A 22,194-nucleotide genomic window follows, 5' to 3' on the forward strand; every position below is an offset into this window, starting at 1 on the left:
AACATTATGTGAGCTTTGGTTCTGTTCCAGAAACATTCTATTCCAGAGATATGTAAGATGAAGCTTTTTCAGGGCAGAGATCACTATTATATGCCCTAACACAGTGCTGGACCCGTAATAGTTGCTCAAGAAATATGTGTTGAATAAATAAATGGCTCAAAGGTTACTTGGGTTTGCTAAGATCAGAACAGTATTTGCCATTATTTTGGATGTTGGCGTGGGATTTGTACACCCTGGAACAGTTTCTTCTCTTTGCAGCAAGAAATATTTTTTTTTTTTTGTTTATGAAGAACATGCATTCTCGCATGCTGGCACAATGGTCCTGGGGAAAGTGGCCCAGGCAGATTCCACTGCATTCCTCAGAAGAGCCAGCAATACCACTCTCTCATGGTGAGTTCCTTCTTTATGAGAAAATTTTAATTTTGTGGAGTTTTTAGTCCTTTCTTTTTTCCCAGTATACACGAATACTTCAGGAAAAAAAATTAGTTGAGTTTGACTGACTTCGATAGCATTTTACTGCTTTGTGGGAGTCCAGGTAGTTACAACATCGTGTCCCGTGCAGTTTTTCTTGCACACAAAACTGCATGTTTCCCATACTTATCTATAGGTATATCTTCTATAAGTGGGCAGTGTAAATATGCTTCCTAATTAGGGAGGAGGTACGGTCCTATGTATTACAATTCACAGGGTTCAGAATATCTTAAAAATAGCACCGAGAGTTTGGGGTTCTTAGTGGCTGTTGGTTTTCACTTAAAAATAAATTTACAAGTATTTAGCAACTTCTGCCAAGAAAGACTTCCACATGGGGCTCATTGCTAGTAATAAAAACCCAGACGGTGGCAAAGCATCTCCAGAGACTTCTTTAGGTCTCTGAAAGCGGCATAGGAGAGAAGAGTGAAAAAAAAAATGTATACTGCTTATAAAACACTTTTAAGCATACCAATTCATTTCACTATCATTTTTCCTATTTTACCAATGGGGACTCTAAGGTGCATTTAGGTTAAGTACCTTGATCAGAGTCACATGGCTACTAAATGAAAGGGCTAGAACACAAATACAGGTTTTCTTCCTTTTTTTTCTTAAGATTTTATTTATTTATTTGACACAGAGAGAGAGAGAGAGAGAATACAAGCAGGGGGAGCAGCAGAGGGAGAGAGAGAAGCAGGCTCCTCGCTGAGCAGAGAGCCCGATCTCTGGGTTCCATCCCAGGACCCCAGGATCATGACCTGAGCCGAAGGCAGACGCTTAACCGACTGAGCCACCCAGGCGCCCCCAGGTTTTCTTATTATAAGTTCAATGTTCTTATTCCAGGTTCGACATTCATAAGTATTGAATGTTTATTGTGGCTATTTTACTTTTTTTGTTTTTTTAAAGATTTTATTTATTTATTTGACAGAGAGAGACACAGTGAGAGAGGGAACACAAACAGGGGGAGTGGGAGAGGGAGAAGCAGGTTCCCACGGAGCAGGGAGCCCGATGTGGGGCTTGATCCCAGGACCCCGGGATCATGACCTGAGCTGAAGGCAGACGCTTAACGACTGAGCCACCCAGGCGCCCTATTTTACTTTTTAAGTGATAGGATTGGTGGGGATGGGATATGTCTTTTTCGCTTTTGCTGGCTACTATGGCTCCAGTTTCTTAGGAACGCTGTATTAAAAAAGATAATAGCAGCCTTGAGTGAACAAAAGTTAATCTCTGTGCCGGTCCTCTAATAGCTTTGGCCAGATACGAGATCAGTAAGGGTGAGGAGGACAGTTAAATAATCAAAGTTTCCTTACTGAAGGCACAAGAGAAGGGCTCAACATCCTGCTGCATCTAGAAGAGCTGAATTCAAAGTATTCGACGGGTAGGGCTGAGGGGGAGGTCCATTTGCATCCTCCTTGAATAATGAGGGTGTCCGCTGTAAAGCACTACAGAGAGAGAGCTGCTCCCTAACTTCAGTCTCATCCCCGTGACACAGGTAACCCTGGGGAGGCAGACATGCTGACGTCCTCCCTGGCATCTAGAATGTGTTTTGGGGGTGCAGCAAATAGATATTTCTTCTATAGTGATTTGACTCATGACTTCACATTTTTTTTTAAGATTTTGTTTATTTATTTGACAGAGAGACACAGCGAGAGAGGGAACACAAGCAGGGGGAGTGGGAGAGGGAAGAGCAAGCTTTCCACTGAGCAGGGAGCCCGATGCGGGGCTCAATCCAGCACCCCAGGATCATGACCTGAGCTGAAGGCAGACGCTTAACGACTGAGCCACCCAGGCACCCCGACTTTACTTCTGGGGGGCCAAAAGCCTCTGCTCAGAGAAGCTGGGTAAGGTGTTTGTTTTCCTAGGCTATAAAAGTCACCTTGCAAAGAAATACCTAAAAAATTTCACCTGAAATAATAATTTTTCTGGCAGGCCTCACCTTCAGAGGAAGTCTTAGCAACACACTAGTCACTTCTCATCCTGGCCAAACAGCTATCTGAAATGCTGTTTTGACACTAATTATATATTAAAATGTAACTTCTACATCTAGAGGTGAAACATTTGGAGGTGAAAGGAAGAAAAAAAGTGATGTAATTTTGAGGAGTCTTCTTACTTACAGTGACTGCAAAGTGTAGAAATTCTTTTTGTCACAAGATGTTACATTTTCAGCTAGATAATTCTTTCTTGTGGGGACGGCTGCCCCATGCATCATAGGAAGTTTAGCGGTGTCCTTGACCTACCTGCTAGATGCCAATAGCACTTCCCCCGCTGGGTGCCAATAGCACCAAAAGCTCATAGAAGTGTCTTTAGACATGGCCATAAAAATTATCCTTGGTTGAGAACTACTGTTTTTAACTGAAGCACCAGGATATTACAAAAAAAAAAAAAAATCAAAAAAAAATCTAACAAATGCCCCCACCCTCCAAAAAACTCACTAAAGTGAGTTCTGAAATGGACTCCCCCAAGAAATTTAGACAGACTCAGGTAGATAACTAAAATGCTTACAACAAGTTTTAAAAGGTCAAGTGAGAATCTTATTTCTTTGGAGACTTTGCTGCAATGCTGTGAATTCTTACTAGATGCCTGCCTTAGTTTTACCACAAGCTGAGGGAGAGGAACCTTCAGTGGAACTACTCAGAGTACTTCAGATGTGCCTCTTGTAGTTAGAGGGGCACAGTGGACCTGTGTCTGATTCCTGCCTGGAAAATACGGAGGACAAGAGAAGGGCTGGCAACTGTTTTGGCAAAAGAGCAGAGGAATGCTGAAACCGCACTGGGTTGGCCTGTACTCCCCAGTTTGTTTGGGCAAGAAGTGCACGAGAGATTCACGTAGACCAGGTGTGGACCATAGAGCGCTACCACTAGCCTAAACAGCACGATGAGAAAGAAGTTCTCTCATCCAGATGCTTGACGACGTCTATTGGAAAACAGTCACACTAATTTACTTTGCACAAAACACTCTACTGCCACCTGCTGGAAAACTGTCAAAATAAAGATACAAATCTACAACAAGGATGATGTGAACGGCGCTCCCTAGGGTGTGGAGTGCATCACCACGCACAACTAGACAGGGTGGCCCCAGGGTCACTTGCAAATGGGCCAGTGGGAGAGCGGTCTTAGATCTTATCTGACAGGGTCCTTACAGAGAAAAACAAGTTTCAGCACACAAGAAGTTGGAGGTAGGCCCCCAGATTCCAAAGGGCTGAAAGAGTAAAAGAACAGCCAAAACAGAGTGCTTTTGCTCGGATCAACATGGGGCTTAAACTCATGACCCCGAGATCAAGAGTCATAAGCTCTGTTGACTGAGCCAGCCAGGCACCTCTCAAACACCCTAGGAATTTTCTATTCCTAAGGGCGACCATGGAACTCATGAAACCTGCCTGAATCAAGTGTATAACAGATGTACTCCCACTACCCAGGTTTAAAGGGATGGTGAAAGATAAAAAAATAAAGGGTTTTTGGTTTGTTTTTTAAAATGATACTCCTGACTCTTGCATGGATTCATACTGGTCACGTATCACACTGGTTACATATTATGAAGTGGGATCCGGAAAAGATATCTTCCAAGGACATGTTCTTGAGTTTTACAGGGGAAAATGGTCATTAAATTGATTCATTTGTTTTTGGGAGCCCATATGTTGGGAGTGGGGCCATAAATGCTAGGCAATCTCTGTCCTCTGGGAGCTTACAGTCTTGGGTTTCATACTCAGAGTAATGTATCTATTACAGTCAGTTATGTCAACAAGAGCCTGTGTTACATAGGTGGTGAAGGGACAGGAAGGTTTTTACTCTAAGTTTCACTAGCTTATGATTAAGCTTTAGAAGCAACCGTGTCCCCCCTGTTCTTCAAGTATGGAACCACAGGTAAAGCTTCCATTTAAGATGTTTAAAGAAAGATACAAGGCTGAACGCGTAGGCTGCATCTTGATTGGGCTGCTATGAAACCGAGGCCTGTCTGGTCCTCGGTTTGGCAAGATTACCTCACTTAAGCTTAATCAGGCTCTGTGAAACTAATATGGATAAAACAATTTTTTTTTGATATAACGCCTTGATAATTCAACCCAGTGAACAGAAGCTGATTTATAACCCTGACGTGAATTTATTGAGAAAGAGTGTATAGCTAGTTTAACCAGTACCAGTCATGTGCCTTGGACAATTGCTTCTTAGTGGGTTTATTTACTTGAGACCCCTTAAGGGATGGGAAGACTACTTCATGGGTATGGAATCAGAGCATGGGTCTTTGCACGTTCTTAAAGGATATTCAGAATTTAAGTTTGCTAGTATATAAATTCAATAAAGGCAGAGATCTTATTTGCTGATGAGTACAGAGAGAATAGAACACAGTAAGCATTCAGTGACTATTTGCTGAGTGAGGGATTGAATTTGAATTCATTTTTACCTGTCCTGATAATAGCTATTGATCCTGGTCATTGCAATCAGTAGCCTCTCTCCTGGACAGAGTGGGAGCCCACAATACATTCTTATTCAGATTCTGCTGGTTCTAGGCTCTTGATGGACCCCACCCTTCTTTTATGACAGCATCAACTGGGCATGTGACACTGAAGTTACAGATGATTTATTTTACTCTCTGATGAAAATTGGGAGCTACCCCGGCCTCTGTAACACATTTACAGATCATCTCACAGGGTGACTTTCTCTTTTCTTTTTTTAAAAAAATCTCGTCCCAAGTTCTATGAGGGTTCTTGTTTGGCATTTTCTGACTTGCACCTCAGGCAGGCAGGAGACACCGAATTGTGGCCATTTATATTTTTACAGACACCCAGAGTTCTTTGTGCGGGAGTGGGTCTACCAGCCATCAAGGAGTCCAAAAACAGAACACTGCGTTTTAGTCAATGGAAGATCTCAAAGCCCTTAACACGCTAAAGGAAAGAAGAGATTGGCTGAATATTCACACCTCTGTGAGCGCGTGGGGGCCGCAGGGTCGGTCTGGGTGGCCATGCAAGCAAGTACCAACTCCCTAGGCTCAGAGAGCGCCTTATTCTTTATGTCTCCTTTCAGCTCTGCCTTTGAACCTCTGGTTTAGTATAGGAAACTCCCTGTGAACGTGTAGCCTATCAACTGTCATTCCCAGATGGTTTCCGCACTAGAGACATGTATGTTCTCTCTGGAGTGTAGGTCTTGTCCTTAGGTGAAGAGGAAGGGTGGAGGGCGGGCAGGGTCCCCGATCTGACCCCCAACGCTGGGAATGGGAACGTGAGTCATCGCTTCGGCCTGTCTGGTGGCTTTTGGTCTCCGTGCTCCTCACTTGGATAAGGGCGCCCGGGTTTTCCGGGCCTTCTGCAGGAGGGCACGGCTCACTCTGCAGAGACCAGGAGACCTCGGTCTTCCAGATTTATTCTTTATCCCTCCTACGTCCCCTCCCGAGTTTTCTCTATCTTCTTTCCAAACTCCTCTGGCTGAGGAACCCCAACACCTCCTTTTGGCCCGCGCCGGGCTTCTCGCACTCTAACTCAGGTGCCCACGTTTGGGGCGGGAAAAGCAGGGTGGGTTCTAAAGCCCACAGGCTGCTAGGCTGCGGCGAGGGGCTTTGGGGAACCCCCCGCCCCATTGGGGCGGGTACGCCCCGCCCCCGCCCGCGGGCCTGCCCCGCCCCCTCCCACGCACGTCACGTCCGGCCCGGCCTCCGCCCGCCCTCCGCCCTCCGCCCTCCGCTCTCCTCCCGCTCGCCGTTAGGGAGGGTCTGCGCTTCAGCCACTGCTTCAGTCGCTGCTTCAGTCGCCGCTCCTGCCCCCTCTTCCGCGTCTTCGCCGCCGCCACCGCCGGGGGCATCGGGGGTTGCTTACCGGGCTGGCCCCGCGCCACAGCCGTCGCTTTAGCGTCCTGCCAGCGGCCGCCACAGGAGGAGGCTCGCCGGCCGCGGAGCCACCTGGAGCCTCAGTTCTCGCTCTCTTGCCGTCGCCGCAGGTCCTGGAGAAGCGGCCGCGGCCGGGGAACGGGGCGTCGCGGTTCCAACGGTAGGTGAACGGGCGGGTACCCTTATTTGCGCATGCGCCGGTCGCCCAGCGCCGCGGCTCTCCCCCTCTGCGCCCCCCAGCGCCTAGTCCCACCCGCGCGGTGCTCAAGGGCGTTGCACGTCGGGGTGCCCGGGTTGGGGGCAGTGCCCTGAAGATGGGCTAGTACGTAGAACGGGCTCCCTTTCTGCTCGAGCTTGAGGAGATGAAGCCGTGCCCGGGCTGCTGAGGGGTGTGGCAGTCTTCGATTTTTCAGCCGCTGCAGTGCGCGTGAGCGGGTGTGCCTTCTTACCTCCTAGCTCCCCCAAAGTCCAAGGCACAGCAACCCACGCGTTTGCTAGTCTCCCCTGAACACCAGACTGCGCCACCTCCCTGCCCACTTCCTTGATGCTGGTCGGTGAAGTTGGTGCAAAAAAAAAAAAAGTGTGGTTTAATCTGGGCTCAACTGCGCCCCTTTTTAAGATCACGTGAGATGAGTGGTTGCTGACTTCCTTAAATCGCTCGGAGAATATAGCCAAAATTGGTACATTCGGGACTTGTCTAGAGTGCACTTTGAATACGCAGGCCAGAGGGGGTACAGCATTAAGTTTCAGATGGGGCGACTGCTTTCCGAGATAAGGCTATAGGAAATTGAATCGGTTGGCGCACTTGACAAGTGAGAAACAGGTAGACTTTGTTTGTAATTAATTAAAAATCAAACTGAGTTTTAGAAAGGCAGTTGTAGAATTTCATTCGGTTCCGCATTATGCCATTTAATCATCGAGAAAAGTACCTCAAGTTCGACATTTACCTTCTTTTCAAGGAGCTGATAATCTAAAAATGACAGCCGGAACGACGGTAATGCATACTATGGACATTAAATAACTGGGATGCACTTTTAAAGGCAGACATTAAATGATAGTTTGAAGTAATGACTTTCTGAGTTAATGTGAGGCTGTGTCTTCAACTTTCCTTTTTCCAAGTACAGTAGCCATACTTGTTGGCCTGGGTTTCTCATGCGTACTGTGCATTTACTAATTACTTGATGAAATTGGACAGGCTCTATTTGTGTCTCCATTGGGAGCTCCTCCTTTATTAATCTATGCTGCTTTTAAAATTAGGGCAGTATTTTCTCCAGTTTAGTTGTGTCACCAAGTAGGGATATTTGACACAACTTAAGTCCTTAGAAAGATGTAGAAAGGCATATCACAGTGTCATAAAATTCTTCACTGAATGAAGTAAATGTTACAGTATGTTTTTTATTAGAATGCCATTGTTTTAGGACAGAAAATGGCTGAAATGAATGCATAGTGACTTGTCACTTCTCCCTCACCAGTAAAATGACAGCTATTTTTATTATTGTTTATGAATAATCTCTCATCTATGCATGGCTTCTTCATTGTCCACTAATATTGGAGGTTATAATAGTAGAAATTACTGTAGCTATGCTTGAAAAAATTGTGGTTAAATAATAACAAAATTTATGATTTTAACAATTTTTAAATGAACAAGTTATGGCATTAAGTACAGTTACAGTGTTGTGCAACTATTACCACTATCTAATGTTTAAGGAACTTTTTTTATCATCCCAAACAGAGACTCTGTAGACAGTAATTCCTCATTCCCTTTTACCCTTAACCCCTGGTAACCTTTATTTTATCTTCTGTCTCTATAAATTTGCCTATTCTTGGTACCTCAAGTAGGTGGAATGTGTTTGTCCTTTTGTGTTTGGCTTATTTCATTTAGCATGTTTTCATGGTTCATCTGTGTTATTAGAATTTACTTCCTTTTTAAGGCTGAATTCCATTGTATGTGTATGCAACATTTTGTTTATTCATCTGTTGATGGACATTTGGATTGTTTCTCCCTGTTAAAAAAACGGAATTCAATTGAATTTAACAGCCTTACTGGCTTTATTCAACTATTCATGAATCAGGCGGCATCCCATCCAGCAGATCGAAAGGAGCTCTGAGGAGCTTACAAAATGGAAGGCTTTTATAGGCAGAAGGAGGCGGGACAAGGAAGTTACTAGCAAAGAGTGGGTTGTTTCAGGCAGGTCACCATACTTTGGTGGACAGCCTGAGTCTTATCAGGCAGTTTACCTCACTAGTGCTGACCAGGAAATTCCAGACTGACTGGTTAAGATTACATTCTTGGGGGAGGCAGTTAGGTAGATAATAAGTTTTAGTTTGGTGATTTAGGTTTAGCCTGGGTGACTCCATTTTGGACCCATTGTCTGTTTCTCTCTCTCTTTTTTTTCTTTTTTTTTTTTTTAAGTAGGCTCCATGCTCAATGTGGGGCTTGAACTCACACCCCAAGGTCAGGAGTTACATGTTCTACTGACTGAGCCAGCCAGGTGCCCCCTGTTGTCTCTTAATTTTAACACGTGTTTTGCCTGTTGTTAATAATGCTGCTGTGAATGTTTCTGTACAAATGTCTGTTTGAGTCCCTGCTTTTCATTCTTTCGAGTATGTATCTAGCAGTGGAACTGCTGCATCATATGGTAATTCTATGTTTAACTTTTTGGGGAACATCCAAACTGTTTTCCAGGGCTGCTGCACCATTTTGCATTCCTGTTAGCAAAGCACAAGGGTTCCATTTTCTCCACATCCTCTCCTAACAGTTGTTACTTTTTTTTTGTGGTTGGTTGGTTGGTTGATTTGTTTGATAGTAGCCATCTTAATGGGGGTGAGCTGGTATTTCATCGTGGTTTTGCTTTTCATTTCCTTAAGAGATAAAGATGTTAGGGGCGCCTGGGTGGCTCAGTCATTAAGCGTCTGCCTTCGGCTCGGATCATGATCACAGGGTCCTGGGATGGAGCCCTGCATCGGCTCCCTGCTCGGCGGGAAGCCTGCTTCTTCCTCTCCCACTCCCTCTGCTTGTGTTCCCTCTCTCACTGTGTCTCTCTGTCAAAAACTAAATAAAAATCTTTAAAAAAAAAAGAGATGAAGATGTTGAACGTCTTTTCATTTGTGTATCTTTGGAGGAATGTCTGTTCACGTCCTTTGCTCATTTTTGGATTTTTTTTTTTGTTTCTTTGTTTTATTTATTTATTTTTTAAAGACATTTGACAGAGACACAGTGAGAGAGGGAACACCAGCAGGGGGAGTGGGAGAGGAAGAAGCAGGCTCGCCGCTGAGCAGGGAGACCAATGCGGGGCTCTATCCAAGGACCCTGGGATCATGACCTGAGCCGAAGGCAGACGCTTAACGACTGAGCCACCCAGGCGCCCCTCTTTGTTGTTACTTAAAAAAAAAATTTAAATATTTTTAATATTAAAATTTTAATTTAATTTTTAAAATATTTTTCTTTTTCTTTAAGATTTTATTTATTTATTTGACAGAGAGAGACACAGCAAGAGAGGGAACACAAGCAGGGGGAGCGGGAGACGGAGAAGCAGGCTTTCCGCCGAGCAGGGAGCCCAATGAGGGCTCGATCCCAGGACCTGGGATCATGACCTGAGCTGAAAGCAGACGCTTAACGGCTGCACCACAATAGCTTTTTAAAGTTATTTTATACATGAATTAAATCTTTTATCTGAAAAGCTGTTCCAAAAGTGAACTATTTAAAACACTATTTAAAAAATAGAACTAGAAAATTTCTGTTTTATACATGGATAAACAACAGAGGGACTGATGATATCTGAAAAAGGTTTCCAATTATATGGTAGGTCACTCTATATTTAGAACCCAACTAGATGTATGTCAGTACCAAGAACTTACTTCCATCACTTCAATATTACAAAGGTACATCCATTAAATAAAGGCCCTGTCTTCACCAGTGAGTAACATTACCGCTTCTAAACTTTCCTTTGTTTTATTGAGTGTTTTATTAACATGGCTAGGGGCAGAGGAGGAGATTACTTGGTAGAGAAAAAGGAATTGTAGTATGCACACATGAACTTTACCTGAGTCACTGTTGCCCAAGCGAGGCAGTAAGCTAATATGTGAATAGGTTCAATGTGGGGCCTTGTAGAAGAGCTGACTTTGATTGGAAATGGAAATAAGGCAGGATATTTGGAATGGAATGGAATAAGGCAATTTTGCCACAAAATCATGTGGTATCCCGAATATATAGTAGTAGTAATGGGATTACAAGAGTAACTCATTATCAGATTCATTTATTCATTCACCAAATATTTATCTCCTAAATTCCAAACTTAACAAGCAGTCACTTGGTGACAGTTGTATAACTTTGTAAATTTAGTAGGCATCATTGAATTGTACACTTGAAAAGAGTGAATTTTGTGGTATGTAAAATTATATCTTAATAAAGCTGTTTTTTTTTTTAAACAAAAACACCAGCAGACTTCATGGAGCTTATGCTGTTTTGGGAGAATAAGACATTAAACATAGAAAGAAGTATATAATAAAACTTACGATGAATGTTTTGGAGCCAAGGAATGTTATGCCTCGAGAGAATTTAACAGGGAGAGATCATTAGATTGAATAGGTTGGAGAAAGCCCCTCCAAGAATGGTACTTGAGTAGGAGCTGAAGATGAGTAGGATGAAGTGGGGAGAGTGTTTTAGGTAGATGAACCAGGATGTGTAAAAGTCTTAGATTGAGGAAAATGAGGTGGATTTAGAGGATAACTTAATGAAATTTACTGGATTTCTGTTAGAGGGAAATACTCCAATCTTTTCTGCCAAATTATTACTTAGCTATAGTGTGTATTTTCTTTTTTTAAAGATTGTATTATTTATTTGCCAGAGAGAGAGAGAGAGAGTGGGAGGGAGAGCACACAAGCAAGGGGAGTGGCAGGCAGAGGGAAAAGCAGGCTCCTTGCGGAGCGGAGAGCCTGGTGGCAGATCGATCCCGGGATCCAGGGATCATGACCTGAACCAAAGGCAGAAGCTCAACCGACTAAACCACCCAGGCACGCTCTAGTGTATATTTTCTTTTCCTTTTGTATATGATGCATGATAATTCGTATCTCTTTGATTTTAAACAATTTTCAGAGGAATGTCTCTCAAGTTTATTATTGTCCTTTTTAGGAATAGAAAAACAGAAAATGTTGAGCTGTTTACTCTTCTTTTTTATTATTATGTTATATTCTTTTTTTTTTTTTTAAGATTTTATTTGAGAGAGTGAGAGAGAGAGACAGAGCATGAGAGAGGGGAGGGTCAGAGGGAGAAGCAGACTCCCCACTGAGCAGGGAGCCTGATGTGGGGCTCGATCCCAGGACCCTGGGATCATGACCTGAGCTGAAGGCAGGTGCTTAACCGCCTGAGCCATTTACTTATTCTTAAAATATTTTTGCTTTTATCAAGCTGCTGTTCCATACATTTGGAGAGGAAAAGTAAAAAGAAACAACTTAAAAAAATTTTTTTATTGTTGAAGTATATTTGACATTGCAATGTTAAATTAGTTTCAGGTGTGTATCACAGTGACTCAGCAGTTCTATACATTATTCAGTGCTCACCACAGTAATTGTGGTTACCATATGTCACAACATTATTACAGTATTGTTAATACATTCCCTTTGCTGTACTTTTCATCTCCATGACTTATAACTGGAAGTTTATACCTCTTTTTTTTTTATAATTTTTTTTTTTTAAGGATTTTTACTTATTTATTGAGAGAGAGAGAGAATGATAGAGAGCATGACAGGGAGGAGCGTCAGAGGGAGAAGCAGGCTCCCTGCTGAGCAGGGAGCCCCATGCGGGACTCGATCCTGGGACTCCACATCATGACCTGAGCCGAAGGCAGTCGCTCAACCAACTGAGCCACCCAGGCGCCTGGAAGTTTATACCTCTTAATCCCCTTCATCTATCTTACCCATTCCTCTGTATTTATGAATCTGTTATTGTTTATTCTATCAGTATATGAATATAAGTTAAATCATATGGTATTTCTCTTTCTCTAATTTACTTCTCTTAGCATAGTGTCTTCATCCATCCATGTTGTGGCAAATGGCAAGATCTCATTCTTTTTTATTTTTTTAAAGATTTTATTTATTTGAGAGAGAGAATGAGAGACAGCACAAGAGGGAAGAGGGTCAGAGGGAGAAGCAGACCCCCCACTGAGCAGGGAGCCCCATGCGGGATTTGATCCTGGGACTCCAGGATCATGACCTGAGCCGAAGGCAGTCGCTTAACCAACAGAGCCACCCAGGCGCCCTCATTCTTTTTTATATCTGAGTAATACTCCATTGTGTGTGTGTGTGTACCACATCATCTTTAACCATTCATGGGACATTTGGGTAGTTTTTATATCTTGGCTGTTGTGAATAATGCTGCAGTAAACATAGGGGTGCATCTGTCGTTTTGAATTAGTGTTTTCATTTTCTTTGGATTAGTACCCAGTAGTGTGAAAACCACTTATTGATTGATACAGTGGGTGCTTAGTTGATTGGCAGGGAAGCGGGTGGTGGGAGGGTAGGTGCTTTGTGGTCCTAATTTGGGAAAAAAACACTAGTCACAGTGAATTAAAAATTCAGAAAGGCAGGGGTGCCTAGCTAGCTCTGTTAGTGGAGCATGAGACTCTTGATTTTGGGGTTGTGAGTTTGAGCCCCATGTTGAGTGTACAGATTACTTAAAATCCTTAAAGAAAATTGGGGGGCACGCCTGGGTGGCTCAGTTGGTTAAACGTCCAACTCCTGGTCTCCGCTCAGGTCTTGATCTCAGGGTTGTGAGTTCAAGCCCTTTGTTGGGCTCCACATTAGGCAAGAGCCTCTTTAAAAAAAATTTGGAAAGGCAAAGGAACTCAAATTTAGAATCAGATAAGATGAGAGAGTTTTTATAGGAAAAGCAGACCATATTATGGTTGATTGTAGAGTAACTTTTGAAACTTATAATTTCAGGGACGCCTGGATGGCTTAGTCGTTGGGCGCCTGGGTGGCTCAGTCGTTAGGCGTCTGCCTTCAGCTCAGGTCATGATCCCAGGGTCCTGGGTTCGAGCCCCAAGTTGGGCTCCCTGATCAGTGGGAAGCCTGCTTCTCCCTCTCCCACTCCCCCTGCTTGTGTTCCCTCTCTCACTGTGTCTCTCTCTGTCAAATAAATAAAATCTTTAAAAAAAAAAGAAACTTATAATTTCAAAAGATAAACTTTTTTCTACTAAGGAATATTGTAGTGTTTGAATATTGATTTTTGAGTAGCAGGTACAGAATGTTTAAGTGTTTTATAAATTAGGAATATATCATATATTTCACTGAAATTTTAAACAAAGTTTTCAGTGATGATTGTAGTCATTGTTGCCTGAAAGAACATCCACTTAAAAGGTAACAGTCATAGAGTTCTAGTCACTAGTTCAGTGGCTTTGAACCAGTTTCTTCAGCTTTCTGAAATTTTTTTTGTTCCTATTCTGAGAGAGGGAATGGTGATCTGTCCTGCTTATCTCACATAGGATGGTTGTGAGGATTCATTTGGATAGTGAACTGGAAAGTATGCTAGAAATGATAGCATCAGGTCAGATATTGGAGTTCTACCTTTTTTTTTTAAATAAAGATTTTATTTATTTGAGACAGAAGGAGACAGCAGGAGTGGGGGTAGGGGCAGAGGGAGAGGAAGAAGCAGGCTCTCCGCTGATCCGGGAGCCCGACACGGGGATGGGGCTCTATCCTAGGACCAGGAGATCACGACCTGAGCCGAAGGCAGATGCCCAACCATCTGAGCCACCCAGGCACCCCTGGAGTCCTACTTTGGTTTAGTGTTCACCACTGAGGAAACAAAGGAGAAGTCATATCTTTTGCTTTCAAAGTTCACAATCTAGTGGGGAGGACACATACAAAAATAAGTATATTAAGTGCTTTTTTTGTTCACGTGCTAGCTTTCTTTTCTTTCTTTCTTTCTTTTTTCCCCCCAGAGCAGTTTCTATACAAGTTTGTTCAAAAGAGAAATGTCCTGATTTCAAGGGACCCAAGAACAGGTTGTAGGATTACCCATAATACCCCTTACATGAAAAAAATGAGGTGTTATAGTTTTGTATTAATGTGCAATAAGAAGTGATAACCTAGTCTTCTTAAAACTTTGCTCATTAGTTTGTGGTAGGTGCTGGGTGTGCATGTTTTCAATGGAAAAGAGGTGAAAGGTTACTAGAATAGAGGAGTCTGGAAGAGTCAAAATTTGTCCAAATTGAGATTACATGCACACATTTAACTGTCTACAGTGTGTGTTCTCTATAATGCATATATGCTTTCTCAGATATTTTTGGTCACCTTCTAAATTGTAGTGCTATTAAAAAAGGATCACTCACTCATTGTGCTAGTATTTAGTGTGAAGAGCTAATTTAGCTGATAAGTCACTTCGACTTAATGGAAAATCATGCTACATTAGTGGACCAGTGACGCTGGAGTGCTTGTGGGAAAAGGGAACCTATCGGGAGGCATCTTCTTCTAGCACATTCAGGCTTACCTTTTAATCAGGAGACAGGCATTTAAAGTGTTACCTTTCCAGGGCGCCTGGGTGGCTCAGTTGTTAAACGTCTGCCTTCGGCTCAGGTCATGGTCCTAGGGTCCTGGGATCGAGCCCCGTATCAGGCTCCCTGCTCAGCGGGGAGCCTGCTTCTCCCTCTCCCACTACCCCTGCTGGTGTTCCCTTTCTCACTGTGTGTCTCTTTGTCAAATAAATAAAATCTTCAAAAAAAAAGAAAGTGTTACCTTTCCTCATGTAGATATTTTTTTTAAGATTTATTTATTTATTTGAGAGAGAGAGCGCGAATGTGCATAGGGGGAGGTACCTCGTGGTCTCCTTGGCTTTTTGAATCAGAATTGAGGCTGCTTTCCAAGTGTCGAACACTTAGCCAACTGAGCCAGGTACCATGCTCGTTTTATTTTTTAATCTACCTTTCTTCCTCTTTCTTTCTTTTCTCCTTTCGTAATCTCTACTCCCAGTGTGGGGCTCAAACTTATAACCCCGAGATCAAGAGTCATATTCTCTACTGATTGAGCCAGCCAGGTGCCCCCAGTAGTACTCATTTTAATGTTCTGGTTTCTTAAGACTTAAAACATTTAGATTAGAAAGATTTGCAGTTAGATCCACCAGTATATTTTAGCATCATCATTTACAAATTTTAAAGTTAAGCTGAGTAACTTGAGGCTCATAATACTTTTTATTTATTTATTTGAGAGAAAGAGTGTGAGCGAGCACGGGGCAGGGAGGGGCAGAGGGAGAGAGAGGCTTAAGCAGACTCTTTGCCCACAGTGGAGGCCCACTCAGGGCTGGGTCTCACAATCCTCAGATTCTGAGATCACCACCTGAGCTGAAACCAGGAGTCCAACTGACTGTGCCACCCAGGTGCCCCACTTTCAGTTTTTATATATATATGAAAGTGTCTGATTCACAGCATTATTCTAGGTGTGAGAAATAACTTGTAAAGTGCTTCAGATATTTTCGTAAGTAATTGTTACTTTTCCTTCATGATTTGATTATCTTCGGTTATTGTTATTGTGGAAAGTAGATGTGGCAGCCATTTTTGATGTTTTATTTAGTTTTTAATCACTTAAGGAGATGCCCCTTCTTGTTAATCTTAACTTCGAATAGACAGTATTGTTTCTTCTTTATGTCTTTATTCAACATATATTTAAAAAACTAAATTATGTGTCAGGTATTGGGTGAGGCCTTTAGCGTTACAAAGATGAAATGACAGGGTTCCTACCTTCATGGATCCTTTCCATTGAGAGATAGACATACTTTAATTCTGTGAGATAATTGCTAAAAAGCTCATGGTATATTAGGAGCAAAGAAGAGGGAGAACTGTGTGCTTTGGAAAATTAGGCAAGGTTTGATAGGAAATTAGAATTGGACTCAAGTATCAATAGAAGTTTGGTGAACTGGATGGGATTGGTTAGGGTAGTGGTTGGTTATGGTGTTGAGTTACCACTTCAAGCACAGAAAATGGTATGTGTAGAGCCTGAGAGCTGTGGATTATGGGCTTCAAGTAACTTAAGTATTGCTGGAGAGTAGAGTGAGGTGAAACAGTGGCAGGAACGGAGATTTTACTGGTAGGTAAAGTACTTGTAGGCCATGCAGTGGAGTTTAGGATTTAGTTTATATGCTGGAGGTTCTTAAATCTTTCTATGCATTGTTATCACCTGAAGAGCTTATTAAACATGAGGTCCAGGCCATGTTCTCATGGATGCTGGATTGGGGTGGTGGCTTTGTACTCTGTATATTGAACAAAACCCCTCCCATCCCCAGACGAAGTTAGAGAAACAGTGCTTTAGGCCACTGGTCTCAGAAGTGAGGTACTGGCACTTGTTTTTTTTTAAATTTTTAAATATAAGTATAGTTGACATATAATATTGTATTAGTTCCAGGTGTACAACATAGTGATTTGACATTTATATACATTAGGAAATGCTCACTGCAATAAGTACAGTTACCATCTGTCACCATACAAAGTTATCACATTATTATTGACTGTATTCCCTGTGGTGTACTTTTCATCTCTGTGACTTACTTATTTTATTACTGGAATTTTGTACCTCTTAATACCTTTCATCTATTTGTCCCTCTCCCCACTCCCCTCCCCTCTGGCAACTACCATTTTATTCTCTGTGTTTGAGTCTGTTTCTGGTTTTTGTTTCATTTCTTAGATTCCACATACAAGTGAAATTGTGTGGATGTCTTTCTTTCTGATTTATTTCACTTAGTGTAATATCCTCTAGGTCCATACATGTTGGAAATGGCAAGATCTCATTCTTTTTTATGGCTGAGTAATATCTCATTGTCTGTATATACCACATCTTTATTCATTCATTCATTGATGCATGCTTAGTTTGCTTCTATATCTTGGCTACTGTATATAATGCTGCAGTAAGCATTGGGGTGCATGTATTTTTTCAGAATAGTGTTTTCATTTTCTTTGGGTAAATACTCATAAGTGGAATTACTGGATTGTATTCTTTTCTGTATTTATTTATTTATTTATTTTTTTAAATGTTTTTTTTTTTTTTATTTATTTATTCATGAGAGTCAGAGAGAGAGAGAGAGAGGCAGAGGGAGAAGCAGGCTCCCCGTGGAGCAGGGAGCCCGATGCGGGACTCGATCCCAGGACCCCGGGATCATGACCTGAGCCGAAGGCAGACGCTCAACCATCTGAGCCACCCAGGCGCCCCTTCTGTATTTATTTTTAAAAGATTTTATTTATTTATTGGACAGAGAGAGACACAGTGAGAGAGGGAACATAAGCAGGGGGAGTGGGAGAGGGAGAAGCAGGCTTCCCGCTGAGCAGGGAGCCCAGTGCGGGGCTCGATCCCAGGACCCTGGGATCATGGCCTGAGCCAAAGGCAGGCAGACACTTAACGACTGAGCTATCCAGGCACCCCAGTATTTCTGTATTTCATTTTTTGAGGTACTTCTAAACTGTTTTCCATAGCGGCTGCACAAGTTTACTTTCCCACCAACAGTTCCCTTTTCTCTATATACTTGCCAACACTTGTTATTTCTTTTTGATACTAGCCGTTCTGACAGGTGTGAGGTGATATCTCATTGTGGTTTTGATTTACATTTCCCTGGTTAGAGTGATGTTACATGTCTGTTGGCCATCAGTATGCCTGTGTTGTAAAATGTCTATTCAGGTCCCCTCCCTGTTTTTTTAATCGGTTTGCTTTTTGGTGTCATGAGATGCTTACATTTTGGAAGGACAAGATGATCTATTAAAGTGTGTGTGTGTGTGTGTGTGTGTGTGTGTGTAGCAGTAATAGTAAAAATTTTTTTTTTGACTTTTTAAAGATTTTATTTATTTGAGAGAGAGAGCCCGAGGGGGAGGGAGGGGAGAAATGGGGAGGGAGGAAGAGGGAAAGAATCCCAGGCTGACTCTGCACTGACGGGGCTGGATCTCACAACCCTGAGATCATGACCTGAGCTGAGACCAAGAGTCTAATGCTTAACCGACTGAGCCACCCAAGGTGCCCCACAATTTGTTTTTATGTATTAAAATTATTTTTATGTATGTTTATTATGTATAATATATTAGTATATTATTTATTACTCTAGTTTAGAAATACGCATACAATACAAAAATAAAGGGTAGATTCATAATTTTTTTCCTGATCAAAAATTTGGAGTCCGGGACTCTAGGCAGTGGAAAACAATTGAATTTTGTTCAGGGGGGGATTTGGGTTAGATTTTAGTTTTGAGGAGATTAGTGAGGACAATAGATGAGGGGACTTAGTTACAGGGGTTTCATCTCCCTCTGGCTTTATTACTTTGTTTTGATTGGAATAGCTTGAAATCATGTTTGGAGGTTATAAAATAACTGACCGTGGTCATGAAACCCTTTTGAGAGTTTTTCAAAATGAACCAGGCTGTTTACCAGTAGCTTGAATCTACAGGGACAACCAATTTTTGCCTGAATACATTAAATAAGAGAGGAATAATAAGTTGTTTCAAGGTAAAATGGTTTACATTTAGTGTGTTTTAGTCTTTGAAATATATGTGCTATATCTAGTATCTTAGTTTGGCAACTGTAGTCCTACAAAATAGGCTTAATTCCATTGTTCATTGTAGTTTTGTGTAATGACCATGGAGGAAGATTGTACTCGCAAGTAGTATGTTAAAGTGCACTCAGATGAACAAGTCCTCGGGCATAGGGGTAAAAATTGTCACAAGGTGTACTTCATACTCTTTTTTCTGTTTTTTTTTAAGGTAAAGAAGTTCCTAAACTTTTGAGTGTTATAGCTCTTTAATTTAAAATACTTCTAATCCTGAATTCTGTTTTATCCTATAATACTTAATGGCACAGTCAGTATGAATTTAATAATAGATTTAATTGACTTGGTGTTTTCCTTGATCAAAATAGCATCTATGAACATATCACAAGTAACTTTATGTGCTCTTGAGACATTTGTTCAGCCTGTTTGTTTGGTCTAGTGTTAAGGGTTTCAGGCAAATTAATGACTTGTCAGTTTTTCAGATCAGGAAGGAATCACTGATTTAGCATTTTGGGAACCTTCATAGAGCTATCTTTGTTCAGTTTGAATGAAGATGGTGCCTTCTGAATGAAGAGGTGCCTTTTCCTTTGCTTTGATGAAATGTTTAGAGCTTGCTAATGAAAACCTAAATATAAGGAGCAGGGGTAAATTTATTTGCCTTAAACTTTGGTTCATTGACTTAGATTCAGACAGTGTAATTGTCTACAAACGTAAATCTCTTTTCCCAAAGTTTACCATCTTTATTGAGGCCCAGCTCCCTGTTGACTTTTTCCTCATAGTAAACTAGTGATAGGGATTTGTTTTTCTTTTTGGCTTTAGCAGTTATTGAGGTAGCTCTTTTAAATTTTTCTATGTGAATTGTATCCTATTTTATCAAAAAGCATTTAGGGCAAAAGTGAATTTTCTCATTCCTTTCTATTCATTTTGAAAGTAGAACTTTTTTTTTTTAGATTTTTTTTTATTGATTTGACAGAGACACAGCGAGAGAGGGAACACAAGCAGAGGGAGCGGGAGAGGGAGAAGCAGGCTTCCTGCAGAGCAGGGAGCCCGATGTGGGGCTTGATCCCGGGACCCTGGGATCATGACCTGAGCTGAAGGCAGACGCTCAATGACTGAGCCACCCAGGCACCCCGAAAGTAGAACTTTTTCACATGAAAATGACAGTTCATCTTGGCAGATGCTGCTCTTACCACAGATGGTTTATTTGCAAAACGATAAAACTTTATTAGTATATCACAGATCGAATCTTAATACTGTTACATTGTTTTGTTAAGTTGTTGGCTTTGAAAAGACTTAATCTTCAGTCCAACTTTAATTTCTTTTTTATTGCTATATAGAAAATGTAGTCGTTTCTAAATGTGCTGGATAACATACTAGGGCGAATAGGATAGGTTCTTGAAATGTGGTTGAAAGAGATCTTTTATTTTTCTTTTTTGGATAGAGAAGTATATTTTAAAAATGACATACTCTATAATGAAAATAGTTTGGTATTAGATAACCTATTAAAGTGATGTTATGTCTTTATTTGTATGGTTTCTTTTTAATTTTTTCAGTTTTTTTTGAAGTATAATTTACATGCAGTAATAATTTATATACAATAACGTTCACCAATTAAGTGTCCAGTTCAGTAAGTTTGACATGTGTGTTAAGCATGAAACCACTACCATAGTCATGACAGAACATTTCTATCACCCCAGAAAGTTCTCAATGTTTTTTGGTTTTCTTGTCAGTGAAATGGATATAGTGAAAGTATCTGCATCCATAGAATTGTTGTAAGGATAAATGAATTCATACATTTAAAGCCCTTAAGGGGTACCTGGGTGGCTCAGTCGGTTAAGCGTCTGTCTTCAGCTCAGGTCATGACATCAGGGTCCTGAGATCAAGGCCCACGTCTGGCTCTTCGCTCTGTGGGAAGTCTGCTTCTCCCTCTCCCTCTGTGCTGTCTCTCACTCTGTCTCAAATATATAAATAAAATCTTTAAGAAAAATAATAAAGCCCTTAAAATAGTTCCTGGCAAATAGTTCCTTTTTTTTTTAAGATTTTATTTATTTGAGAGCACAAGAAGGGGGAGGGTCAGAGGGAGAAACACACTCCCCACTCAGCAGGGAGCCCGATGTGGGACTCTATCCAGGATCATGACCTGAGCCAAAGGCAGTTGCTTAACCGACTGAGCCACCCAGGTTCCCGGTTCCTGGCATATTGTGAGAGCTCAGTTATTTGTCCATTGTATTGATGTTGGTGTCCTCTACCTTTTTTAAAAAGCTCCTCTCTACAAATTTTATTAGGTATTTAAAACTTAAAAGATTCTGTACTAAGCCATCAAAAAACCTGAAATCTTGCCATTTGCAATGATATCGATGGAACTAGAGGGTATTATCCTAAGTGAAATAAGTCAGAGAAAGACAATTATCATATGATCTCATTGATATGTGGAATTTAAGAAACAAGGCAGAGGATCATAGGGAAGAGAGGAAAAAATGAAACAAGATGAAATCAGAGAGGGAGACAAACCATAAGAGACTCTTAATCTTAGGAAACAAACTGAGGGTTGCTAGAAGGGAGCTGGGTGGGGGCATGGGGTAACTGGGTGATGGACATTAGGGAGGGTATGTGTTGTAATGAGCACTGGATATTACATATAAGACTGATGAATCACAGACCTGTACCCCTGAAACAAGTAATACATTATATGTTAATAAAAAAAAAGGTTCTGTGCTATTAAATGTGTATGTTGCTATCATATATATGTATATATAAGTGGAACTGAATGGAATGCAGAAATACCTTGATCTTCAGCAGAACTCAAGTTGATAGCCTGGTAGATGAAGGTACACTTTCCTGAATGTACTTATCACCCACCGTTATTGAAAATTGGTATTTAATTGCCTTTTTTTTTTTTAAATCACTCTTGTCTCATGATGTAAAATTCAAAATGATTTCTTACTTGTCAGTACCACTATAGGAGGCAACAGTCATTTGTATGTAAAATGATTTTGCTGTTTTAGGGGTGCCTGGCTGGCTCAGTCAGTAGAGCATGCAACTCTTGATCTTGGGGTTGTGAATTTGAGTCCCATGTTGGGGGGGGAATATTGTACTTAAAATTTAAAAAAATCTTAAAATGATTTTGCTGTTCTGATTTATAATAAAATCATTCTTTTGGAAATCGTTGGTTATTTTGAAAGTCTGAACATTGTATTCTCTTGTGTCAAGCCTTTTATTGATTAACTGCTTTCTTTGCTTTTATTGATTCTAAGACATTTCATCAGATCTCTTTGGGTCATTTTTCTATGGTACCTGATACTATTTTCTTTGAGAATTGGATTTTGTAGTTTAGATGTCACATGGATTTTCTGTAGTAATGAAATTACTACAAACAGGATAACTCTAAAACAATAGAAATTTTTT

General features: G+C 41.3%; 1 protein-coding gene across 1 annotated transcript in view; it reads left to right on the forward strand.

Annotated features, from left to right (window-relative positions):
* The first annotated feature begins 6,120 nt into the window (after positions 1-6,120).
* Positions 6,121-22,194, forward strand: part of FAM13B (family with sequence similarity 13 member B) — a 59,091-nt gene continuing 43,017 nt past the window's right edge. Inside the window, exon 1 of the mRNA XM_081825609.1 lies at positions 6,121-6,439. The gene's annotated coding sequence lies outside the window, so the exon portion shown is untranslated. The remainder of the gene's footprint in view (positions 6,440-22,194) is intronic.

This window comes from Leptonychotes weddellii, chromosome 7, assembly GCF_054177405.1.
Source record: "Leptonychotes weddellii isolate Sample4059 chromosome 7, ASM5417740v2, whole genome shotgun sequence".
Classification (NCBI taxonomy): Eukaryota; Metazoa; Chordata; class Mammalia; order Carnivora; family Phocidae; genus Leptonychotes; species Leptonychotes weddellii.